Source organism: Tachypleus tridentatus, chromosome 7 (genome assembly GCF_004210375.1).
Source record: "Tachypleus tridentatus isolate NWPU-2018 chromosome 7, ASM421037v1, whole genome shotgun sequence".
Classification (NCBI taxonomy): domain Eukaryota; kingdom Metazoa; phylum Arthropoda; class Merostomata; order Xiphosura; family Limulidae; genus Tachypleus; species Tachypleus tridentatus.
The window spans coordinates 161649300-161661715 of NC_134831.1; the positions used below are offsets into that span (position 1 = coordinate 161649300).

General features: G+C 35.0%; 1 protein-coding gene across 1 annotated transcript in view; it reads right to left on the reverse strand.

Moving 5' to 3' along the window:
• LOC143257058 (uncharacterized) overlaps positions 1-12416 on the reverse strand; it is a 55430-nt gene that overhangs the window by 42309 nt on the left and 705 nt on the right. The window lies entirely within an intron of this gene.

Consider the following 12416-nt stretch of genomic DNA (forward strand, 5'->3'; position numbering starts at 1 on the left):
TTTAGGCAGTTTTATATACCTGCAATATATCCTTCCCTACTCAATCAACTCATGGTAGGAAATAACTTGTGTGGCCGGTCCATTCCCAAACCAAATGGTAAAGGTTTATCATTACTTGGCTGATCAAAATTTATTACTAACGTTTTAAATTCTGTATTGTCGTAAAAAGTAACTATGGCTGCCAATCGACACTAGGCTGTTCAGGCGTTTCAAATACTAGAATTATTCACAGTATTGATTCTACTGTAAATTATTTTTTAAATTTTATTTTGAGTTATATGTGTGTTGTGAGCATCATGACCAACCTCATAATTATATAGAAAATTCTATAGGTATTTGTACTCTTCGGTATTCAGGTATTCATGAATCTCATGACTCATTACTTAATACGCTGCATTTGAATACACTCACACACACATTCATGAAATATTACTTCTTACAAGAAAAAATAATAATAACAAAAGTGGATAATGACCATAATTATCTTAGAGATCAAGAAATAATAAAATAAAATGGTAACAATGTACTAAAGTTTGCAGCTCTCTGTTACTCAAGCAACAAACGCAATATATCTGCACAAGGTAATAATATTATTAACACAAATTTCCATGCCAACAAAAATTTAGATGCGGACTTCTGAGAAAGCTTCTAGTTCTCAGGAACATCACACAGGCGTCACAACACGAGACCAGTAGGAACAAAGAGAGGGTCATAATTAAGAAATAAATTAAATAAGTTTATAGTGATTACTAAATGTATTCTAGTGCAACTTAAAAAAACATACGAACAGGATTTAAGGGAAAAAATGTAGAAAACCGTGGTGTGCGTCTTCAGGTAATGACTCGTACAATATTTTTTTGTTTAGTTGTTTGTTTTTTGTTGTTTTTTAGCGCTCAGTCCGTCGCGGGAATCAAACCATGAAACTTTTTAGCGTTATTAGTCTATGAATTTTCCACTGATCCACCTAATGGATTTTGTTTTTCTAAAATGTTATGAATGAAAAAACCAAAGAAGCTTTTGTTTATATTTATTGTTGTTATAACAAGCATGGCCAGGATAAAATATTGACAAAAAGGAAGTGAAACATTGATTAATTTACATTTATTTTAACCATTATAGAAAATCAAGTTAAAAATACTTTCAGTGAAAATATGAGTCTTTAATAAAACAATTACAATTTTTCAATTAGTATATCACATTTACCGGTATTTATAACTAGCTGAAGTTATATAAATTCATGATAAGTGAATGGTTATCTTAGGACATGCAAAGTTGCTTTCCTTGTATGTAACTGTAAAAAAACAAAAATACGCCGATTAAAAACCGCAGAAATGAAACTTTACTTGTATGAACCCAACAAACCTCCATAAATAAAAATATTTTTTTTTTAGCATTTAATAGGGAAAATGTAAACATTATGAAATTAGTCTAATACTAGCTGGTCAGAAGTTTAAGACCATACTGAAACGAAGCGTTAATCGGTAAACACAAAACGAAATTTAGTCATTTGTGTTCAAGCATTAGCGTTGTAAACATCTCCGACTAACATCTCCTGTGTTACGTTGGGTAAAAACATGGCAAATGCTAAAAAGTTGACAGAGTTTGAACATGGCAGAATTGTCGAGCTGCAAAAGCGAGATCTCTTTCAATGTGCAATCACTGGTAAGATTGGGCGTGGTAAAACTGCTGTTGCAAAGTTCTTTAAAAACCCTGAGGGATATGGAACGATAATTTCAAGAGATCGGCCTAAGAAAATTTCGCCGGCGTTGAGCAGGAGGATTCGACGGGTTGTCCAACGTGACACCAGCCGATCGTCGAACCAGATTAAAGCCCTTACGAACGCAGAATGCAGCTCAAGAACGATAAGACAGCATCTACGAGAGAAATGCTTTAAAACCGTAAACGTCTTCAAAGGCCACGTCTCCTTCCACACCACGAAACAGCTCGGTTAAAATTTGCTGAGAAGCACCAAACATGGGACGTAGAAAGGTGGACGAAGGTTTTGTTCTCTGATGTGAAAAAAATTAACCTGGATGGTCCAGATGGCTACCAACGTTACTGGCACGATAAGGATATCCCACTGGAGACATTTTTTACACGACACAGTGGAGGAGGTTCAATCATAATCTGGGGTACTTTGAACAATGGTGCTTCAGGTTGTACAGAGGCGTCAAACAGCAGCTGGCTACATTGGCATGTTGGAGAGAGCATCCTTATTGACTGAAGGCCCTCGCTTGTGTGGAAATGATTGGATCTTTTAGCAGGACAACGCTGCAATCCACAATGCCCGCAGGACAAAGGACTTTTTCATGGCGAATAACGTGATTCTTTTAGACCATCCAGCGTGTTCACCCGAATTGAACCCCATTGAAAATGTGTGGGGGTGGATGGCAAGGGAAGTCCATAGAAATGGACGTCAATTCCAAACAGTGCATGATCTTCGTGAAGCCATCTTCACCACTTGGAATAACATTCCAGCCAGCCTTCTGCAAACGCTTATATCGACCATGCCAAAGCGAATATTTGAAGTTATTCGCAATGACAGCCGTGCAACTCACTACTAAGACCTCTTGTTGGGCATTTCCTACCCTATTTAGGACTTCTTTTTGATATGGTCTTAAACATTTGACCAGCTAGTATTTAGGCTAATTTCGTAGTGTTCACAGTTTCCCCATTAAATTCTAAAAAGTTTTTTATTTTCCCTTTTCTTATTTTCATCTTTCAAAGCTCTGCTCAAATAAGTGGTTGAGTCTAACAACGTAAAATGCATATTTTTGTTTATGTTCATTAGCCTTAATATTTTGGTCAGCAGTGTATATCTAACGTACAACAAACAGTAATATTTTATATTTAGATAAATAACATACAAGAGACAGTACTGTTATATTTAGATAGACAACAGACAAAAATACAAAACTAACCTTAACGACAAAATAAACACTACATAATCAAACTAATGTCACCAGGGAACAAATAATATTTTCACTTATCAATGATTTGGTCTTACCGTTTTAAACGGAGTCCTTCCTTATGATGAAAATAATAACTGTTTAATTAATGTATGTGTTTACATTACACACACACACGTCCCTCAGTGGGGCAGTGGTATGTCTGCGGACTCCCACCGCTAGAATTCGGGTTTCGATACTCGTGATGGGAAAAAGCACCGATAGCTCTTTATGTAGCTTTGCGCTTAATTCCAAAACACACACACACACATATATATATATAAACATTTCAAAGTTAAAACATGTTTTTACTACACTAAACCCACAATAAAGGTTTCGTGTTTTTTTAATTTTTAAAGATAAATCATAGAAACACGAAGACATTTTATTGAAGAACGTGGATCACTCTATTTTTAAATGTTTAAAATCCAACACTGTACGTGTCATTTCTTGACTTTACCAGTAATGCTTACAACATTACATCTACACCACTAAACCCAAACAAAAAGTTACCACGAAAACGAAGGATAGCATACAATTTCCAGTTTCTTTGAATAACTATTTCTATAGGAGGATTTACGACATTTCGAGTAAAAGATTAAGCCTGAAAGATTAAGAGTAAAAATTATTTGTCCATAGAAGCTAGAACTTGTGAGAGATGGAACTGTATGTGTTGTAGTGTATGAGCGCAGTCCGTCTTGCTGTGGTTCAAATCATGTATGATTCACCCGGTGTTAGACGCTTGTAGCGTAAACACAGAAAACGCGTCAACAATGGGATTCTAATTTAAAACCTCTTTGTTTGTACTTATTATACGTTCTTCAATTATGCCTTCTGTCTAGTTAAACAATGATAGTTTTATCAACTCTCCGCTTTAAACAGTACTGTATTGACAAATTAAATCCAGAGTTCCACTAGTTTCTGTGGCTCTGAGTGATCTGTAAATTTTAGTTCTCCATTAGAGAATAAAGACCATATTGTCTTCTGAATTTCTTTGAACAGGTGCATAAAAATGTTCTTGGACTGTAAACACAGTTATTTTTTAAACTCGCAATCTAATTTAATAAAACTGAAGAAAACAGTCGGCTCAGTAGGTTGAACATATTTAGTACAAAATAAACTTTGTTTACGTAACGCCTTCAGCCGCCTAGCGGCTGTACTAATTAAACATATATTTTATCAAATTATCAAGTCAAATATGAAAAAAAAGCGTTATTACTGTTACCGCAAACCAATTTAATGATTAATGTTCATATCAAACTGGTTTATGCCGGTTTGTTGTTTCTGCGAAATAATTGAATTAATTAACATTCTGTCTGTAAACAACGAAAAAAGTCACGGACCTGACAGTTTGTTACTCATCAATATTACTTATGTTTTATTCTTCTATACTTTTATTTTAACTATCAACTAACTGTATCAATGTGATTTTGAAGCTGCGAGTATAACCTAACGACCAATAATAAAATTAAACAACTACCAACTATTTTCGTGTGATTTTGAAGCTACGAACTATTTGCTATTGACCATTCAGGTGTGATTACGAAATTACAGGAATAAATTTTAAACAAATACTATCAACTATTTTGGTTTATCTATGAAGATACCAGTGCAATTTAAATTTCAAGACCATTTTTGGTGTGGTTTTAAAGCTACAAGCGAAATCTAACGACCACAACTTAGGAACTAGTAGATTCTGAACTTTAGCTTAATCTTATGATTTAGATAACTTACTCATTTTCATTACGGTTTAAAGTAACGATTTAGCTAGTATCCGCTACGGGTTGAATAAATACACTAGCCTAGTCCTTTTGTAACTGTGGTTGTTGAATTGGCAAAGGTCAAGTTTATGTTTGAACCTAACTATAGTGTTTCCCTTAAGGGTCGCGGTCTCTTTCCCCACACCTTGTCACCTGTTGAAACCACTCAGCCAATACCCACCACCAAGATTCCGGTCAATGCCCCTTGATAAATGTATCAATTTGTACAACGTCTGCTAGTGAGGAGCCAGTCTACTTTTGGTTTATCATACGAGTCTTCGGAGGTATTTTTCAGGGAAAAAGTTTATCATTTGTGCCATAAGAAATAACTTTCAGTTCTATGCTAGAAAAATATTGTTAAAATCTGCATCCCCCCAAAACGGAGAAAGAGGTCGAACAAAAAGAGCGATACGAATTGTGCTTATTTTTTCCCAGCCTAATCTCCTGTTATGCAGAAATGCACTAAAACGTACATACCGAGCAAAAACGTTGCGACTGTATTGTTAAGCCTAAAAAAATAATCTTTAAGTATTAAAATTAAAAACAAAATTGAATTTACATGGTTCAATTAAGAAAGAATTACGTAACAGATATTTGCTGTCAGGATAGAAATGTAGGAGGACAAAATAATGGTGGAGAAAACTATATTCACGACAAAAAATAAAACTTTTCAAACGAAGAAATCAAAATGTTCGAAAAGGTTTATAACAAAGTGATAAAGAGTAGAATATTCAGCGAACCAAACGTTCTGATAATGTCAAAAATATATTAAACTATCAGGTCATTTTATAAGTAATGTTAAAAAATTTAATACAAAAAGGGCATCATCATTTCTGTCTTTGTAGAAGGCTTTAATGACTAAAATATCTAGTGGGACATGTATAAAAATATTCAGCCAAATAAAAGAAAATAACCCAACTCCACTTTTTCAGATCATTAATCAAATAAACCCTTATGAAGACGGATGTGTCTGAGGAACACACTAGGCATATAATGCTTTATGAGTTTCAAAAAGACAATAGTATAGCAAAAACCACGAAACATTCAAGGTGTTTATGGTGCGGAGTCTCTCAATGAAAGAAAATGTTGAAGGTGGTTTCAGAAGTTTAGACCAGGTGACTATAGCTTAAGTGATTTTTCACGTTCAGGTTGTCCTGTTGAGTTTAATAATAACTTGCTGCTGGCTGCACTTGATGAAGATTGTGCTGTAACAGTTGAAGAACTAGCACTGAAGCTTAATTCAACCCATTCAACAGTTCACTGTCATCTGTAACAGCTTGGAAAGGTGTCAAAACTTTAAAAATGGGTCCCACATAATTTGACAGAAGCCAACTTTGAACAAGAGTGGACATTTCCACTTCTCTGCGCTCTCGTGAACGTAACTCACCTTTTTTGAACAGATTAGCGACTGGAGATGAAAAATGGATATCTTATAAAAATGTTAAGCACTGCAGACAATGGCTTAGTGCAGTTAAACTGGCTAAAGCACAGCCAAAATGGAACTCCACCCTAGGAAAGTCTTGTTAAGCGTTTGGTGGGATATTGTTGGTGTGATCCATTTTGAGTTGCTGTCATTCATTGTAACGATTACATCAGACTTCTATTGTCAACAGTTAGAGCGCTTGAATGTTGCACTGAAAGAAAAGAGGCCTGCTTTGATCAATTGTAAAGGTGTTGTGTTACACAAGGATAATGCACGGCCACATACAGCAAGGATCACATCTGCAAAGATTGAAGAGCCAGACTGGGAAAAACTTCCACATCCTCCTTATTCTCCAGATCTTGCTCCATCTGATTATCATCTATTTTAAAGTTTGCAGAACTATTTTGATGGAAAAGAGCTTGAAACACATGAAGACGTCAACACTACCATCTCTACATTATTTTCCTTCAAACCCCAAGAATTTCATAGAAGTATCATTTAGAAGCTTGTGAATCGTTGGCAAGAAGTAATTAATAATAATGGAATATACATTATTGATTAAATAATATTATAAGCATATGAAATCCTTTCTCTTTTCCTGAATCATTACTTAAGGGATGACCTGATGATATGTGTTACATTTTCCAAATTATTGACTGTCGTTGTAAGAGTAATCTTGAGTAAACTAGCTATTGTAACGTACATGCCCAATAATTTTACGGTTGTTTCCCATATTATAAACCTATGTAGAATAGATGCCGTAACTCATGTGAACAGTAGTTGAGTTTTATTTTCTGTTAAGGCCTGGCATGGCCAAGCGCGTAAGGCGTGCGACTCGTAATCCGAGGGTCGCAGGTTCGCGCCCGAGTCGCGCCAAACATGCTCGCCCTCCCAGCCGTGGGGGGCGTTATAATGTGACGGTCAATCTCACTATTCGTTGGTAAAAGAGTAGCCCAAGAGTTGGCGGTGGGTGGTGATAACTAGCTGGTGAAGACTAGCTCTAGTCTTACACTGCTAAATTAGGGACGGCTAGCACAGATAGCCCTCGAGTAGCTTTGTGCGAAATTCCAAAAAACAAACAAACAATTTTCTTGTATGATATTATTAAAGTCACACACCTCAACAACACTCGTTTACACTGATTTTAGTAATTGTAAAACACTATTAAATTACTGAAAGACAAAAACCATCAACCACTGTAGAATAAAAGTAATAAAAAATGCAAATAGCATCCAGTTAGATTCACTATTGTTGTGATGAAACAACAGAAGCTATAAAAACATAAAGAGAATCCAGGAACATCAACAAGTGTGTGTTGTTATGAAACAACATAAGGCACATAAAAAACAAACATAATCCAACAAGATTAACCACTACTGTCATGAAACAACATAAGGTAGAGAAAGACGAACAGAATCCAGCAACAACAATCACTGTTGTTATGAAACAACATAAGACATGAAAAGGGATATAACCTCCACTTACATCAACCATTGTCATAAAACGACGGAAGCCACAGAGAAATAAACAAAATACAACAACATCAACCAGTATATGTTGTCATGAAACAACGTAAGGCATAGAAAGACAAACATCATCCACTTACATCAAACATTGTTGCCATGAAACAACAGAAACCATAAAAAGGCAAATAATATCCAGTTATATCAACCATTGTTGTTACGAAACAACAGAAGCCATAGAAAATTAAACAGAATCTAGCAACATCAACCGATTTGTGTTGTCGTGAAACAACATTAGGCACAGAAAGACGAACAGAATCCAGTAACACTGTTGTCATGAGACAGCTATAGCCACAGAAAAATAAAAAAGCAACCAGAAACATCAACCATTGTATCTATGAGCCATCGAAGATAATCAAACAGTTTTTTGTTATACCAGCCTGGCTGTTGTAGAACGATAATAACAGTTACGACTAAATTATCTAGAGTTTCATCAGTCATGGTAACCTTGAAGTAGCGGTATCCACAAGTTGACGAATCCCATTGTACAAACAACACAGGCTTGTTTCGTAAAGGATCCTGTATATCTAATTACATGTATTTGTAATAATAAAAACGTTAAGGCAACGGATGGAAGAAATACGAAATCAACACAGGGACTCCTACAAATAACCTGAACATATAAGAATATCCAATCATTGGTCACTGCTATTACAGGAAGCACTTAAACTGCTAACTTAGAACTACACTCAATTCAGAAACTAAAACAAACTGATGAACCTCAGAACGTTCTTTGCACGACCCAGACAAAAATGAAAATGGTTGTCTATGAACCGACATTAAGTGTCCTATGCTTTTTCTTGTAGACTAAATGGCTCATTGATGACATTTATCTCATTCGTGTTTTATTATGTGCTACAAGTGTTACACAGAATTACATTGTAATGATGATGTACGACCTCTCTTTCTCTTGAAAGAACCTTAAAGTAAACATACTAAATACGATTCATAGTAATACACTATATATGTAAACAGTGTTCACTCCTATTCATAGCGTGAGTGTACGTGCTTTTTGTTGTATGATACACAATCTATCGCAGCGTTGGAGTAGATATAACTCTTCCCTAACTACAATAGAGACGCGATAATCATGATATTTGGCAGTTGCCTCGGGTTCTACGTTTCAACTCGGAAAAACAGCCCTTAAGCCAGGGTATGATTGATACAAGTCGGCTATTTTTAAAAGTGCGATGTTATTATTGTATACAAAATAATCTTCAAAGAACCCGTTCGACATCGAGCTTGGGTGTTCCGGAGACACACCCGGTCATTCTTTGTATCAAATAAAAGAAATATATACTCAAGAATACTTTTTGTTTAATAATACCAGGATCCAATTCACGCAACCTCATCAACAAGAGCACGACTGGTGTTTGATAAATTGATCTAGAGAAATAACTTTATCTCAGAAAAAAGTTTTATACAAGTTTAACGAACTGGAATATAACAACGAACCTAAACTTCATCGTCGAACAGTCCAAGTTCCCTTTTCCATTGTAGCACAAGAATACGTTCTAGGCCTTCTGCAGTTAATCAAGTAATTATTTCGAAACAAACAAAGCTGTACAAATTCTCAATATAGAGACTGTTGGAACGATTATTTTATAACTGCAAATGGACAAGTCCATAAAAGACTGAATATTAGTTATACAATAAGTGGAGTCAATACTGTTGCGTGTTTATGCAAACAGCGGTGTAATTATAAAAGCCCCCACTGCAAGAGAAATAGTTGGATCTCCTAGATTTAGTTCCCTGAAATTGTAGTTATGATTCGGGCCTTTTGACTTGCTACACTCCACGAAACTGGTACGGCAAACTTACGACACTGGATGCAAGTGGACAAAAATGCTTATAAGGAAATGGAACCCTGGGATTTAAGATGAAGCATGAAGTATTGTGACAAGTACGTGGGTACATGAGCGCAAGAATACTGGTGACACCACACAGATACACTGGATATATAAGATATATGCATGGGTAGGGACTTACGGGCCACCCTGTACTTCACAGGGTGTAGATGAATCTTCAACAAAATTGGTATGAAGGTTCATTAGATCTATGCAGAGGTAGATACAAATTTTCAGTTTCGTATTTTGTGTTTTGCAGTTTTTTTATGAACAGTTTTTACAATTACTTCACTTTCTTCTAACCTCGCCACTTTAAAACAATTCCAATTAGATGAAACCTAAGCCTATTATAGAAGGGATATAAAAAGTCTTAAGCCTACTACAGGAAGAGTTTTAAACAACAGTCTTAGCCTATAACGGGAAGGGGGTTCTAAATGACTGCTCTAAGCCTACTACTATAAAAAAGCAGTCTTAAGCCAACTACAGGGAAGATTTTTAAACGACAGTCCTAAGCCTAGAACGGGGAGGGGGTTCTAAATAACAGTTCTAAGCCTACTACAGAGAAAGGTTCTAAATGGCAGTTCTAAGCCAACTACGGGGAAAGGTTCTAAATGACAGTTCTAAGCCTTCTACGGGAAAACATTCTAAATGGCAGTTCTAAGCCTAGAACGGAGAGGATGGTTCTAAATAACAGTCCTCAGCCTACTGCGCATAGTGGAAGAGTTTTCTAAGTGTTTCATTCAATTATGTTGATTGATGTGGTTACGTAAAAGGGAAGCAATTTTTCATGTCCTAAGATAACCTTTTATTAATCATGTATTTACATAACTTCCATTCAGAGGAAGGATACTCCAGCTAGTATTAAATTACTCACTTTATATACTGGGTTAATTTTTACTTTTGATTTTTGCAGGTGGTTGATTTTGGTCAGAAGGTGTTTATAATTATGCGTATCGTATTACGTATGTAAATATGTTCTTGTAATATTATATAATACTGAACACTTTTATGTATTTTCTCTTCTATTTTATATGTATTTTATAGCTATTTGTCCTAGTACCGAAATTTCAAACTAGTCTTCTAATCAACAGCACCCCACCGTCCACGTCACAGGAGGTATATGTTATAAAACTGCTTATTTATTTGTGATTTAAGGGCTACACAATGGGCTATCTGTTACCTGCTCACAGTGGGTATCGAAACCCGATTTGTTTCCCGCTTAAGTTTCTCGCTGAGCTACCGGAGGGGGAGCAGTATTGTTAGTACCTATACACTACGGTCCACACAAAGGGATTGACTGTCATTCTGATAACGCATCTGCAGCTTTGGTAAGATAACAAGATAATTAAAACGTTCAATAATTATATGCATATTCCTTTGTAATTCCTTTATTTAAAATAAATATTTTCGAAAGTAAACAAGAAACTTTCTGTCGGTACATTTCAGTAATGATTTGATTAGAGACATGTCAAATATCGCATCAAGTACTTTATAACTTTTCGTGAAAATAAAACACACTACCTGCCGGTCTACTTTCCACTTCAGCTACCCGTATACAAAGTCAAGGTCATCACGTGATTGCGAAGATCTGAGGTTGAAGGTAAACTTCATCGTCATAACAATTATTCTCTTGTGTAAATAAGACACCCAAGAACATTAACCTAACGAATTACTTTTCTTTCCACATACGCGTTTTGTGAAGGTCGGACACGGGCAGAATAAACTTGACAAATCTCAACAATATTCTTACCAATACCACTAACAATTAGGTACAAGTCTCTTGTATTCTTCCCAATACCACCAACAATTAGGTACACTTATTTTGTATTTTTCGTAATACTACCAACAATTAGATACAGTTATTTTGTCTTCTTCCCAATACCACCAACAACTTGGTACACTTATTTTGGCTTGTTTTGTTTTGAATTTCGCACAAAGCTATACGAGGGCTATCTGCGCTAACCGTCCCTAATTTAGCAGTGTAAGACTAGAGGGAAGGCAGCTAGTCGTCACCACCCACTGCCAACTGTTTTGATACCCTTTTACCAACGAATAGTGGAATTAAACGTCACTTTATAACGCCCCTACGGCTGAAAGGGCGAGCATACATGGTGTGACGAGAATTCGAACCCGCGACTCTCGGATTACGAGTCGACATCTATTTTGTATTCTTTCTAATATCACAAACAATTAGATACACTTTATGTTCTTCCTAATACCAGCTCGTTGTTCTTGTATAATTAAATAGTTTAATTTTAATGTCTTTCTTATATCGCACCCACGATTCCACAGTACGCATCACTTTCTCTTGCGGTAAACCATGAACCCTCAAATTCATGGATCCGGACATACAATTCATTGGGCAAAGCTAGACCGAAATAATTTAGAAAAACTGTTTAAAGTGCCGACGGAGTCCATTCTAAAGATTATACTATTTTGGATTTTGTACAATGAAAGAACCATGATACAAGAGACAATGACAGCTTTTGTTTGAGAGCAACAGGTAATAGATACTGAGGTGAGGAAGGTTTATTGCCACTAAAGACAAGTGTCTAAGACTAATGGATTGTTTGAAATAATTAATCTTGCGTAGAGAATGAAATACACTACAATAAATATAATAAATAAATATAATAAATATACAATAAATATAATTATATAAATATAATATAAATACACTACAATAAATATAATAAATAAATATAATAAATATACAATAAATATAATTATATAAATATAATATAAATACACTACAATAAATATAATAAATATACAACAAATATAATTATATAAATATAATATAAATACACTACAATAAATATAATAAATATACAACAAATATAATTATATAAATATAATATAAATACACTACAATAAATATAATAAATAAATATAATAAATATACAATAATATAA